General features: G+C 53.0%; 1 non-coding gene across 1 annotated transcript; it reads left to right on the forward strand.

Moving 5' to 3' along the window:
• The first annotated feature begins 685 nt into the window (after window positions 1-685).
• On the forward strand, window positions 686-759 carry TRNAN-GUU (transfer RNA asparagine (anticodon GUU)). The gene has a single exon. It is a non-coding gene; the product is annotated as a tRNA-Asn (tRNA).
• Window positions 760-13,912: the final 13,153 nt, after the last annotated feature.

Consider the following 13,912-nt stretch of genomic DNA (forward strand, 5'->3'; position numbering starts at 1 on the left):
GGAGTTTCGAGCCCACTGGGGACGGTGTGTCGCTTTTTTTTCTTTTCGCTGATAGCTTTGAAGATATGTTCTCATGGTGGTGAGAGTGGAGCACGACTGTCTCTGTGGCGCCATTGGCTAGCGCAATCGCCTGTTAACCGAAAGGTTGGAGGTTCGAGCCCACCCGGTGGTGGTGCGGCGTTTTTTTTCTTTGGGGTGATAGCTCCGAAAAAATGTTCTGACGGTGGTGAGAGTGGAGCTCGACTGTCTCCGTGGCGCAATTGGCTAGCGCTATCGGCTGTTAACCGAAAGGTTGGAGGTTCGAGCCCTCCCGGGAGTGGTGTGTTGCTTTTTTTCTTTGGGCTGATAGCTCTGAAGAAATGTTCTGACGGTGGTGAAAGTGGAGCCTCACTGTCTCCGTGGCGCAATTGGCTAGCGCGATCGGCTGTTAACAGAAAGGATGGAGGTTCGAGCCCACCCGGGGGTGGTGCGCCGCTTTTTTTCTTTGGGCTGATAGCTTTTAAGATATGTTCTGATGTTAGTGAGAGTGGAGCACGACTGTCTCCATGGCGCAATTGGCTAGCGCCATCGGCTGTTAGACGAAAGGTTGGAGGTTCGAGCCCACCCGGAGTGGTGCGGCGCTTTTTTTCTGTGGACTGATAGCTTTGAAGATATGTTCTGATGGTGGTGAGAGTATGGCAGGACTGTCTCCGTGGCGCAATCGGCTAGCGCGATCGGCTGTTAACCGAGAGGTTGGAGGTTTGAGCCCACCCGGGGACGGTGTGTCGCTTTTTTTTCTTTTCGCTGATAGCTTTGAAGATATGTTCTGATGGTGGTGAGAGTGGAGCACGACTGTCTCCGTGGCGCAGTTGGCTAGCGCGATTTGCAGTTAACCGAAAAGTTGGAAGTTCGAGCCCACCCGGTGGTGGTGTGGCAGTTTTTTTTCTTTGGGCTGATAGCTTTGAAGATATGTTCTGATGGTGGTGAGAGTATAGCAGGACTGCCTCCGTGGCGCAATTTGCTAGCGCGATCGGCTGTTAAGCGAAAGGTTCGAGGTTCGAGCCCTCCTGGGAGTGGTGTGTTGCTTTTTTCTTTGCGCTGATAACTTTAGAGACATGTTCTCATGGTGGTGAGATCTGAGCAAGACTGTCTCCGTGGCGCAATTGGCCAGCACGTTCGGCTGTTAACCGAAAAATTGGAGGTTTGAGCCCTCCCGGGAGTGGTGTGTTGCTTTTTTCTTTGCGCTGATAGCTTTGAAGATATGTTCTAATGGTGTTGAGAGTGGAGCACGACTGTCTCCGTGGCCCAATTGGGTAGCGCGATCCGCTGTTAACGTAAAGGTTGGAGGTTCTAGCCCACCAGGTGGTGGTGCGGCGCTTTTGTTTTTGAGCTGGTAGCTCTGAAGAAATGTTCTGACGGTGGTGAGCGTGGAGCACGACTGTCTCCGTGGCGCCATTGGCTAGCGCGATCGGCTGTTAACCGAAAGGTTGGAGGTTCGAGCCCACCCGGTGGTGGTGCGGCGCTTTTTTTTCTTTGGGCTGATAGCTCCGAAGAAATGTTGTGACGGTGGTGAGAGTGGAGCACGACTGTCTCCGTGGCGCCATTGGCTAGCGCTATCGGCTGTTAGACGAAAGTTTGGAGGTTCGAGCCCACCCGGAGTGGTGCGGCGCTTTTTTTCTTTGGACTGATAGCTTTGAAGATATGTTCTGATGGTGGTGAGAGTATAGCAGGACTGTCTCCGTGGCGCGATTGGCTAGCGCGATCGGCTGTTAACCGAGAGGTTGGAGGTTTGAGCCCACCCGGGGACGGTGTGTCGCTTTTTTTTTCTTTTCGCTGATAGCTTTGAAGATATGTTTTCGTGGTGGTGAGAGTGGAGCACGACTGTCTCTGTGGCGCCATTGGCTAGCGCGATCGGCTGTTGACCGAAAGGTTGGAGGTTCGAGCCCACCCGGTGGTGGTGCGGCGCTTTTTTTTCTTTGGGCTGATAGCTCCGAAAAAATGTTCTGACGGTGGTGAGAGTGGAGCACGACTGTCTCCGTGGCGCAATTGGCTAGCGCTATCGGCTGTTAACCAAAAGGTTGGAGGTTCGAGCCCTCCCGGGAGTGGTGTGTTGCTTTTTTTCTTTGGGCTGATAGCTCTGAAGAAATGTTCTGACGGTGGTGAAAGTGGAGCCTCACTGTCTCCGTGGCGCAATTGGCTAGCGCGATCGGCTGTTAGACGAAAGGTTGGAGGTTCGAGCCCACCTGGAGTGGTGCGGCGCTTTTTTTCTTTGGACTGATAGCTTTGAAGATATGTTCTGATGGTGGTGAGAGTATAGGAGGACTGTCTCCGTGGCGCAATTGGCTAGCGCGATCGGCTGTTAACCGAAAGCTTGGAGTTTCGAGCCCACGCGGTAGTGGCGCGGCGCTTTTTTTTCTTTGAGCTGATTGCTTTGAAGATATGTTCTGATGGTGGTGAGAGTGGAGCAGGACTGTCTCCGTGGCGCAATTGGCTAGCTCGATCGGCTGTTAACCGAAAGGTTGGAGTTTCGAGCCCACCCGGGGACGGTGTGTCGCTTTTTTTTTCTTTTTGCTGATAGATTTGAAGATATGTTCTGATGGTGGTGAGAGTGGAGCACGACTGTCTCTGTGGCGCAGTTGGCTAGCGCGATTTGCAGTTAACCGAAAAGTTGGAGGTTCGAGCCCACCCGGTGGTGGTGCGGCACTTTTTTTTCTTTGGGCTGATAGCTTTGAAGATATGTTCCGATGGTGGTGAGAGTATAGCAGGACTGCCTCCGTGGCGCAATTTGCTAGCGCGATCGGCTGTTAAGCGAAAGGTTGGAGGTTCGAGCCCTCCTGGGAGTGGTGTGTTGCTTTTTTCTTTGCGCTGATAGCTTTGAAGATATGTTCTCATGGTGGTGAGAGTGGAGCACGACTGTCTCTGTGGCGCCATTGGCTAGCGCAATCGGCTGTTAACCGAAAGGTTGGAGGTTCGAGCCCACCCGGTGGTGGTGCGGCGTTTTTTTTTCTTTGGGGTGATAGCTCCGAAAAAATGTTCTGACGGTGGTGAGAGTGGAGCTCGACTGTCTCCGTGGCGCAATTGGCTAGCGCTATCGGCTGTTAACCGAAAGGTTGGAGGTTCGAGCCCTCCCGGGAGTGGTGTGTTGCTTTTTTTCTTTGGGCTGATAGCTCTGAAGAAATGTTCTGACGGTGGTGAAAGTGGAGCCTCACTGTCTCCGTGGCGCAATTGGCTAGCGCGATCGGCTGTTAACAGAAAGGATGGAGGTTCGAGCCCACCCGGGGGTGGTGCGCCGCTTTTTTTCTTTGGGCTGATAGCTTTTAAGATATGTTCTGATGTTAGTGAGAGTGGAGCACGACTGTCTCCATGGCGCAATTGGCGAGCGCGATCAGCTGTTAACCGAAAGGTTGGAGGTTCGAGCCCACCCGGTGGTAGTGCGGCGCTTTTTTTCTTTGGGCTGATAGCTTTGAAGATATGTTCTGATGGTGGTGAGAGTGGAGCTGGACTGTCTCCGTTGCGCAATTGGCTAGCGTGATCAGCTGTTAACCGAAAGCTTGGAGTTTCGAGCCCACTGGGGACGGTGTGTCGCTTTTTTTTGCGCTGATAGCTTTGAAGATATGTTCTGATGGTGGTGAAAGTGGAGCCTCAGTGTCCCCGTGGCGCAATTGGCTAGCGCCATCGGCTGTTAGACGAAAGGTTGGAGGTTCGAGCCCACCCGGAGTGGTGCGGCGCTTTTTTTCTGTGGACTGATAGCTTTGAAGATATGTTCTGATGGTGGTGAGAGTATAGCAGGACTGCCTCCGTGGCGCAATTTGCTAGCGCGATCGGCTGTTAAGCGAAAGGTTGGAGGTTCGAGCCCTCCTGGGAGTGGTGTGTTGCTTTTTTCTTTGCGCTGATAACTTTAGAGACATGTTCTCATGGTGGTGAGATCTGAGCAAGACTGTCTCCGTGGCGCAATTGGCCAGCACGTTCGGCTGTTAACCGAAAAATTGGAGGTTTGAGCCCTCCCGGGAGTGGTGTGTTGCTTTTTTCTTTGCGCTGATAGCTTTGAAGATATGTTCTAATGGTGTTGAGAGTGGAGCACGACTGTCTCCGTGGCCCAATTGGGTAGCGCGATCCGCTGTTAACGTAAAGGTTGGAGGTTCTAGCCCACCAGGTGGTGGTGCGGCGCTTTTGTTTTTGAGCTGGTAGCTCTGAAGAAATGTTCTGACGGTGGTGAGCGTGGAGCACGACTGTCTCCGTGGCGCCATTGGCTAGCGCGATCGGCTGTTAACCGAAAGGTTGGAGGTTCGAGCCCACCCGGTGGTGGTGCGGCGCTTTTTTTTCTTTGGGCTGATAGCTCCGAAGAAATGTTGTGACGGTGGTGAGAGTGGAGCACGACTGTCTCCGTGGCGCCATTGGCTAGCGCTATCGGCTGTTAGACGAAAGTTTGGAGGTTCGAGCCCACCCGGAGTGGTGCGGCGCTTTTTTTCTTTGGACTGATAGCTTTGAAGATATGTTCTGATGGTGGTGAGAGTATAGCAGGACTGTCTCCGTGGCGCGATTTGCTAGCGCGATCGGCTGTTAACCGAGAGGCTGGAGGTTTGAGCCCACCCGGGGACGGTGTGTCGCTTTTTTTTTCTTTTCGCTGATAGCTTTGAAGATATGTTCTCATGGTGGTGAGAGTGGAGCACGACTGTCTCTGTGGCGCCATTGGCTAGCGCGATCGGCTGTTGACCGAAAGGTTGGAGGTTCGAGCCCACCCGGTGGTGGTGCGGCGCTTTTTTTTCTTTGGGCTGATAGCTCCGAAAAAATGTTCTGACGGTGGTGAGAGTGGAGCACGACTGTCTCCGTGGCGCAATTGGCTAGCGCTATCGGCTGTTAACCAAAAGGTTGGAGGTTCGAGCCCTCCCGGGAGTGGTGTGTTGCTTTTTTTCTTTGGGCTGATAGCTCTGAAGAAATGTTCTGACGGTGGTGAAAGTGGAGCCTCACTGTCTCCGTGGCGCAATTGGCTAGCGCGATTGGCTGTTAGACGAAAGGTTGGAGGTTCGAGCCCACCTGGAGTGGTGCGGCGCTTTTTTTCTTTGGACTGATAGCTTTGAAGATATGTTCTGATGGTGGTGAGAGTATAGGAGGACTGTCTCCGTGGCGCAATTGGCTAGCGCGATCGGCTGTTAACCGAAAGCTTGGAGTTTCGAGCCCACCCGGTAGTGGCGCGGCGCTTTTTTTTCTTTGAGCTGATTGCTTTGAAGATATGTTCTGATGGTGGTGAGAGTGGAGCAGGACTGTCTCCGTGGCGCAATTGGCTTGCTCGATCGGCTGTTAACCGAAAGGTTGGAGTTTCGAGCCCACCCGGGGACGGTGTGTCGCTTTTTTTTTCTTTTTGCTGATAGATTTGAAGATATGTTCTGATGGTGGTGAGAGTGGAGCACGACTGTCTCTGTGGCGCAGTTGGCTAGCGCGATTTGCAGTTAACCGAAAAGTTGGAGGTTCGAGCCCACCCGGTGGTGGTGCGGCACTTTTTTTTCTTTGGGCTGATAGCTTTGAAGATATGTTCCGATGGTGGTGAGAGTATAGCAGGACTGCCTCCGTGGCGCAATTCGCTAGCGCGATCGGCTGTTAAGCGAAAGGTTGGAGGTTCGAGCCCTCCTGGGAGTGATGTGTTGCTTTTTTCTTTGCGCTGATAACTTTAGAGGCATGTTCTCACGGTGGTGAGATCTGAGCAAGACTGTCTCCGTGGCGCAATTGGCCAGCACGTTCGGCTGTTAACCGAAAAATTGGAGGTTTGAGCCCTCCCGGGAGTGGTGTGTTGCTTTTTTCTTTGCGCTGATAGCTTTGAAAATATGTTCTAATGGTGTTGAGAGTGGAGCACGACTGTCTCCGTGGCCGAATTGGGTAGCGCGATCCGCTGTTAACGTAAAGGTTGGAGGTTCGAGCCCACCAGGTGGTGGTGCGGCGCTTTTTTTTCTTTGGGCTGGTAGCTCTGAAGAAATGTTCTGACGGTGGTGAGCGTGGAGCACGACTGTCTCCGTGGCGCCATTGGCTAGCGCGATCGGCTGTTAACCGAAAGGTTGGAGGTTCGAGCCCACCCAGTGGTGGTGCGGCGCTTTTTTTTCTTTGGGCTGATAGCTCCGAAGAAATGTTCAAGTGGTGGTGAGAGTGAAGCAGGACTGTCTCCGTGGCGCAATTGGCTAGCGCGATCGACTGTTAACCGAAAGGTTGGAGGTTCGAGCCCACCCGGTGGTGGTGCGGCGCTGTTTTTCTTTGGGCTGATAGCTTTGAAGATATGTTCTGATGGTGGTGAGAGCGGAGCAGGACTGTCTCCGTGGCGCAATTGGCTAGCGCGATCGCCTGTTAACTGAAAGCTTGGAGTTTCGAGCCCACCCGGTAGTGGTGCGGCGCTTTTTTATCTTTGAGCTGATAGCTTTGAAGGTATGTTCTGATGGTGGTGAGAGTAGAGCAGGACTGTCTCCGTGGCGCAATGGGCTAGCGCGTTCGGCTGTTAACCGAAAAGTTGGAGTTTCGAGCCCACCCGGGGACGGTGTGTCGCTTTTTTTTTCTTTGCGCTGATTGCTTTGAAGATATGTTCTAATGGTGGTGAGAGTGGAGCACGACTGTCTCCGTGACGCAATTGGCTATCGCGATCGGCTGTTAACAGAAAGGATGGAGGTTCGAGCCCGGCCGGGAGTGGTGCGGCGCTTTTTTTTTCTTTGGGCTGATAGCTTTGAAGATATGTTCTGATGTTGGTGAGAGTGGAGCACGACTGTCTCCGTGGCGCAATTGGCGAGCGCGATCAGCTGTTAACCGAAAGGTTGGAGGTTAGAGCCCACCCGGTGGTGGTGCGGCGCTTTTTTTCTTTGGGCTGATAGCTTTGAAGATATGTTCTGATGGTGGTGAGAGTGGAGCAGGACTGTCTCCGTGGCGCAATTGGCTAGCGCGATCGGCTGTTAACTGAAAGCTTGGAGTTTCGAGCCCACCCGGTAGTGGTGCGGCGCTTTTTTTTCTTTGAGCTGATAGCTTAGAAGATATGTTCTAATGGTGGTGAGAGTGGAGCACGACTGTCTCCGTGACGCAATTGGCTATCGCGATCGGCTGTTAGCCGAAAGGTTGGAGGTTCGAGCCCTCCTGGGAGTGGTGTGTTGCTTTTTTCTTTGCGCTGATAACTTTAGAGACATGTTCTCACAGTGGTCAGATCTGAGCACGACTGCCTCCGTGGCGCAATTGGCCAGCATGTTCGGCTGTTAACCGAAAATTTGGAGGTTTGAGCCCTCCCGGGAGTGGTGTGTTGCTTTTTTTTGCGCTGATAGCTTTGAAGATATGTTCTAATGGTGGTGAGAGTGGAGCACGACTGTCTCCGTGGCCCAATTAGCTAGCGCGATCCACTGTTAACGTAAAGGTTGGAGGTTCGAGCCCACCAGGTGTTGGTGCGGCCCTTTTTTTTCTTTGGGCTGATAGCTCTGAAGAAATGTTCTGACGGTGGTGAGCGTGGAGCACGACTGTCTCCGTGGCGCCATTGGCTAGCGCGATCGGCTGTTAACCGAAAGGTTGGAGGTTCGAGCCCACCCGGTGGTGGTGCGGCGCTTTTTTTTCTTTGGGCTGATAGCTCCGAAGAAATGTTCTGATGGTGGTGAGAGTGGAGTACGACTGTCTCCGTGGCGCAATTGGCTAGCGCTATCGGCTGTTAACCGAAAGGTTGGAGGTTCGAGTCCTCCCGGGAGTGGTGTGTTGCTTTTTTTTCTTTGGGCTGATAGCTTTAAAGATATGTTCTGATGGTGGCTAGAGTGGAGCAGGACTGTCTCCTTGGCGCAATTGGCTAGCGCGTTCGGCCGTTAACCGAAAGGTTGGAGGTTCGAGCACACCCGGTGGTGGTGCGGGCTTTTTTCTATGGGCTGATAGCTTTGAAGATATGTTCTGATGGTGGTGAGAGTGAAGCAGGACTGTCTCCGTGGCGCAATTTGCTAGCGCGATCGACTGTTAACTGAAAGGTTGGAGGTTCGAGCCCACCCGGTGGTGGTGCGGCGCTTATTTTTCTTTGGGCGGATAGCTCCGAAGAAATGTTCTGATGGTGGTGAGAGTGGAGCACGACTGTCTCCGTGGCGCAATTGGCTAGCGCTATCGGCTGTTAACCGAAAGGTTGGAGGTTCGAGCTCTCCCGGGAGTGGTGTGTTGCTTTTTTTTCTTTGGGCTGATAGCTTTAAAGATATGTTCTGATGGTGGCTAGAGTGGAGCAGGACTGTCTCCGTGGCGCAATTGGCTAGCGCGATCGGCTGTTAACTGAAAGCTTGGAGTTTCGAGCCCACCCGGTAGTGGTGCGGCGCTTCTTTTTTGGGCTGATAGCTCTGAAGAAATGTCCTGGCGGTGGTGAGAGTGGAGCACGACTGTCTCCGTGGCACAGTTGGCTAGCGCGATTTGCAGTTCACCGAAAAGTTGGAGGTTCAAGCCCACCCGGTTGTGGTGCGGCACTTTTTTTTCTTTGGGCTGATAGCTTTGAAGATATGTTCTGATGGTGGTGAGAGTAAAGCAGGACTGGCTCCGTGGCGCAATTTGCTAGCGCGATCGGCTGTTAGGCGAAAGGTTGGAGGTTCGAGCCCTCCTGGGAGTGGTGTGTTGCTTTTTTCTTTGCGCTGATAACTTTAGAGACATGTTCTCACGGTGGTCAGATCTGAGCACGACTGTCTCCGTGGCGCAATTGGCCTGCACGTTCGGCTGTTAACCGAAAAATTGGAGGTTTGAGCCCTCCCGGGAGTGGTGTGTTGCTTTTTTCTTTGCGCTGATAGCTTTGAAAATATGTTCTAATGGTGGTGAGAGTGGAGCACGACTGTCTCCGTGGCCCAATTGGCTAGCGCGATCCGCTGTTAACGTAAAGGTTGGAAGTTCGAGCCACCAGGTGGTGGTGCGGCGCTTTTTTTTCTTTGGGCTGATAGCTCTGAAGAAATGTTCTGACGGTGGTGAGCGTGGAGCACGACTGTCTCCGTGGCGCCATTGGCTAGCGCGATCGGCTGATAACCGAAAGGTTGGAGGTTCGAGCCCACCCGGTGGTGGTGCGGCGCTTTTTTTTCTTTGGGCTGATAGCTCCGAAGAAATGTTCTGATGGTGGTGAGAGTGGAGCACGACTGTCTTCGTGGCGCAATTGGCTAGCGCTATCGGCTGTTAACCGAAAGGTTGGAGGTTCGAGCCCTCCCGGGAGTGGTGTGTTGCTTTTTTTTCTTTGTGCTGATAGCTTTAAAGATATGTTCTGATGGTGGCTAGAGTCGAGCAGGACTGTCTCCGTGGCGCAATTGGCTAGCGCGTTCGGCCGTTAACCGAAAGGTTGGAGGTTCGAGCACACCCGGTGGTGGTGCGGGCTTTTTTCTATGGGCTGATAGCTTTGAAGATATGTTCTGATGGTGGTGAGAGTGAAGCAGGACTGTCTCCGTGGCGCAATTGGCTAGCGCGATCGACTGTTAACCGAAAGGTTGGAGGTTCGAGCCCACCCGGTGGTGGTGCGGCGCTTTTTTTCTTTGGGCTGATAGCTTTGAAGATATGTTCTGATGGTGTTGAGAGTGGAGCAGGACTGTCTCCGTGGCGCAATTGGCTAGCGCGATCGGCTGTTAACTGAAAGCTTGGAGTTTCGAGCCCACCCGGTAGTGGTGCGGCGCTTTTTTTTCTTTGAGCTGATAGCTTTGAAGATATGTTCTGATGGTGGTGAGAGTAGAGCAGGACTGTCTGCGTGGCGCAATTGGCTAGCGCGATCGGCTGTTAACCGAAAAGTTGGAGTTTCGAGCCCAACGGGGACGGTGTGTCGCTTTTTTTTTCTTTGCGCTGATTGCTTTGAAGATATGTTCTGATGGTGGTGAGAGTAGAGCAGGACTGTCTCCGTGGCACAATTGGCTAGCGCGATCGGCTGTTAACCGAAAAGTTGGAGTTTCGAGCCCACCCGGGGACGGTGTGTCGCTTCTTTTTTCTTTGCGCTGATTGCTTTGAAGATATGTTCTAATGGTGGTGAGAGTGGAGCACGACTGTCTCCGTGACGCAATTGGCTATCGCGATCGGCTGTTAACAGAAAGGATGGAGGTTCGAGCCCGGCCGGGGGGGGTGCGGCGCTTTTTTTTCTTTGGGCTGATAGCTTTGAAGTTATGTTCTGATGTTGGTGAGAGTGGAGCACGACTGTCTCCATGGCGCAATTGGCGAGCGCGATCGGCTGTTAACCGAAAGGTTGGAGGTTACAGCCCACCCGGTGGTAGTGCGGCGCTTTTTTTTTCTTTGGGCTGATAGCTTTGAAGATATGTTCTGATGGTGGTGAGAGTGGAGCATGACTGTCTCCGTGGCGCAATTGGCTAGAGCGATCGGCTGTTACCCGAAAGGTTGGAGGTTGGAGCGCACCCGGGGGTGGTGCGGCGCTTTTTTTCTTTGGGCTGATAGCTTTGAAGATATGTTCTGATGGTGGTGAGAGTGTAGCAGGACTCTCTCCGTGGCGCAATTGGCTAGCGCGATCGACTGTTAACCGAAAGGTTGGAGGTTCGAGCCCACCCGGTGGTGGTGCGGCGCTTATTTTTCTTTGGGCTGATAGCTCCGAAGAAATGTTCTGATGGTGGTGAGAGTGGAGCACGACTGTCTCCGTGGCGCAATTGGCTAGCGCTATCGGCTGTTAACCCAAAGGTTGGAGGTTCGAGCCCTCCCGGGAGTGGTGTGTTGCTTTTTTTTCTTTGGGCTGATAGCTTTAAAGATATGTTCTGATGGTGGCTAGAGTGGAGCAGGACTGTCGCCGTGGCGCAATTGGCTAGCGCGATCGGCTGTTAACTGAAAGCTTGGAGCTTCGAGCCCCCCCGGTAGTGGTGCGGCGCTTTTTTTTCTTTGAGCTGATAGCTTTGAAGATATGTTCTGATGGTGGTGAGAGTAGAGCAGGACTGTCTCCGTGGCGCAATTGGCTAGCGCGATCGGCTGTTAACCGAAAAGTTGGAGTTTCGAGCCCACCCGGGGACGGTGTGTCGCTTCTTTTTTCTTTGCGCTGATTGCTTTGAAGATATGTTCTAATGGTGGTGAGAGTGGAGCACGACTGTCTCCGTGACGCAATTGGCTATCGCGATCGGCTGTTAACAGAAAGGATGGAGGTTCGAGCCCGGCCGGGGGTGGTGCGGCGCTTTTTTTTCTTTGGGCTGATAGCTTTGAAGTTATGTTCTGATGTTGGTGAGAGTGGAGCACGACTGTCTCCATGGCGCAATTGGCGAGCGCGATCGGCTGTTAACCGAAAGGTTGGAGGTTACAGCCCACCCGGTGTTAGTGCGGCGCTTTTTTTTTCTTTGGGCTGATAGCTTTGAAGATATGTTCTGATGGTGGTGAGAGTGGAACATGACTGTCTCCGTGGCGCAATTAGCTAGAGCGATCGGCTGTTACCCGAAAGGTTGGAGGTTGGAGCCCACCCGGGGGTGGTGCGGCGCTTTTTTTCTTTGGGCTGATAGCTTTGAAGATATGTTCTGATGGTGGTGAAAGTGGAGCACGACTGTCTCCGTGGCGCAAATGGCTAGCGCGATCGGCTGTTAGCCGAAAGGTTGGAAGTTCGAGCCCACCCGGGGGTGGTGCGGCGCTTTTTTTCTTTGGGCTGATAGCTTTGAAGATATGTTCTGATGGTGGTGAGAGTGTAGCAGGACTGTCTGCGTGGCGCAATTGGCTTTCGCGATCGGCTGGTAACCGAGAGGTTGGAGGGATGAGGCCACCCGGGGACGGTGTGTCGCTTTTTTTTTCGCTGATAGCTTTGAAGATATGTTCTGATGGTGGTGAGAGTGGAGCATGACTGTGTCCGTGGCGCAATTGGCTAGCGCGATCTGCTGTTGACCGAAAGGTTGGAGGTTCGAGCCCACCCGGTGGTGGTGTGGGCTTATTTTTCTAGGGGCTGATAGCTTTGAAGATATGTTCTGATGGTGGTGAGAGTGAAGCAGGACTGTCTCCGTGGCGCAATTGGCTAGCGCGATCGACTGTTAACCAAAAGGTTTGAGGTTCGAGCCCACCCGGTGGTGGTGCGGCGCTTTTTTTCTTTGGGCTGATAGCTTTGAAGATATGTTCTGATGGTGGTGAGAGTAGAGCAGGACTGTCTCCGTGGCGCAATTGGCTAGCGCGATCGGCTGTTAACCGAAAGCTTGGAGTTTCGAGCCCACCCGGTAGTGGCGCGGCGCTTTTTTTTTCTTTGAGCTGATAGCTTTGAAGATATGTTCTGATGGTGGTGAGAGTGGAGCAGGACTGTCTCCGTGGCGCAATTGGCCAGCGCGATCTGCTGTTAACCGAAAGGTTGGAGTTTCGAGCCCACCCGGTGGTGGTGCGGCGCTTCTTTTTCTTTGGGCTGATAGTTGTGAAGAAATGTTCGGACGGTGGTGAGAGTGGAGCACGACTGTCTCCGTGGCGCAGTTGGCTAGCGCGATTTGCAGTTAACCAAAAAGTTGGAGGTTCGAGCCCACCCGGTGGTGATGCGGCACTTTTTTTTCTTTGGGCTGATAGCTTTGAAGATATGTTCTGATGGTATTGAGAGTATAGCAGGACTGTCTCCGTGGCGCAATTTGCTAGCGCGATCGGCTGTTAAGCGAAAGGTTGGAGGTTCGAGCCCTGCCGGGAGTGGTGTGTTGCTTTTTTTGCGCTGATAACTTTGGAGACATGTTCTCACGGTGGTGAGATCTGAGCACGACTGTCTCCGTGGCGCAATTGGCTAGACCGTTCGGCTGTTAACCGAAGAATTGGAGGTTTGAGCCCTCCCGGGAGTGGTGTGTTGCTTTTTTCTTTGCGCTGATAGCGTTGAAGATATGTTCTGATGGTGGTGAGAGTGAAGCAGGACTGTCTCCGTGGCGCAATTGGCTAGCGCGATCGACTGTTAACAAAAATGTTTGAGGTTCGAGCCCACCCGGTGGTGGTGCGGCGCTTTTTTTCTTTGGGCTGATAGCTTTGAAGATATGTTCTGATGGTGGTGAGAGTAGAGCAGGACTGTCTCCGTGGCGCAATTGGCTAGCGCGATCGGCTGTTAACCGAAAGCTTGGAGTTTCGAGCCCACCCGGTAGCGGCGCGGCGCTTTTTTTCTTTGAGCTGATAGCTTTGAAGATATGTTCTGATGGGGGTGAGAGTTGAGCAGGACTGTCTCCGTGGCGCAATTGGCTAGCGCGATCGGCTGTTAACCGAAAGGTTGGAGTTTCGAGCCCACCCGGGGACGGTGTGTCGCTTTTTTTTCTTTGCGCTGATAGCTTTGAAGATATGTTCTGATGGTGGTGAAAGTGGAGCACGACTGTCTCCGTGGCGCAATTGGCTAGCGCGATCGGCTGTTAACAGAAAGGATGGAGGTTCGAGCCCAACCGGGGGTGGTGCGCCGCTTTTTTTCTTTGGGCTGATAGCTTTGAAGATATGTTCTGATGTTAGTGAGAGTGGAGCACGACTGTCTCCATGGCGCAATTGGCGAGCGCGATCGGCTGTTAACCGAAACGTTGGAGGTTGGAGCCCACCCGGGGGTGGTGCGGCGCTTTTTTTCTTTGGGCTGATAGCTTTGAAGATATGTTCTGATGGTGGTGAGAGTGTAGCAGGACTGTCTCCGTGGCGCAATTGGCTAGCGCGATCGACTGTTAACCGAAAGGTTGGAGGTTCGAGCCCACCCGGTGGTGGTGCGGCGCTTATTTTTCTTTGGGCTGATAGCTCCGAAGAAATGTTCTGATGGTGGTGAGAGTGGAGCACGACTGTCTCCGTGGCGCAATTGGCTAGCGCTATCGGCTGTTAACCCAAAGGTTGGAGGTTCGAGCCCTCCCGGGAGTGGTGTGTTGCTTTTTTTTCTTTGGGCTGATAGCTTTAAAGATATGTTCTGATGGTGGCTAGAGTGGAGCAGGACTGTCTCCGTGGCGCAATTGGCTAGCGCGATCGGCTGTTAACTGAAAGCTTGGAGTTTCGAGCCCCCCCGGTAGTGGTGCGGCGCTTTTTTTTCTTTGAGCTGATAGCTTTGAAGATATGTTCTGAT

Source organism: Rhipicephalus microplus, unplaced genomic scaffold (assembly GCF_043290135.1).
Source record: "Rhipicephalus microplus isolate Deutch F79 unplaced genomic scaffold, USDA_Rmic scaffold_59, whole genome shotgun sequence".
Taxonomy (NCBI): domain Eukaryota; kingdom Metazoa; phylum Arthropoda; class Arachnida; order Ixodida; family Ixodidae; genus Rhipicephalus; species Rhipicephalus microplus.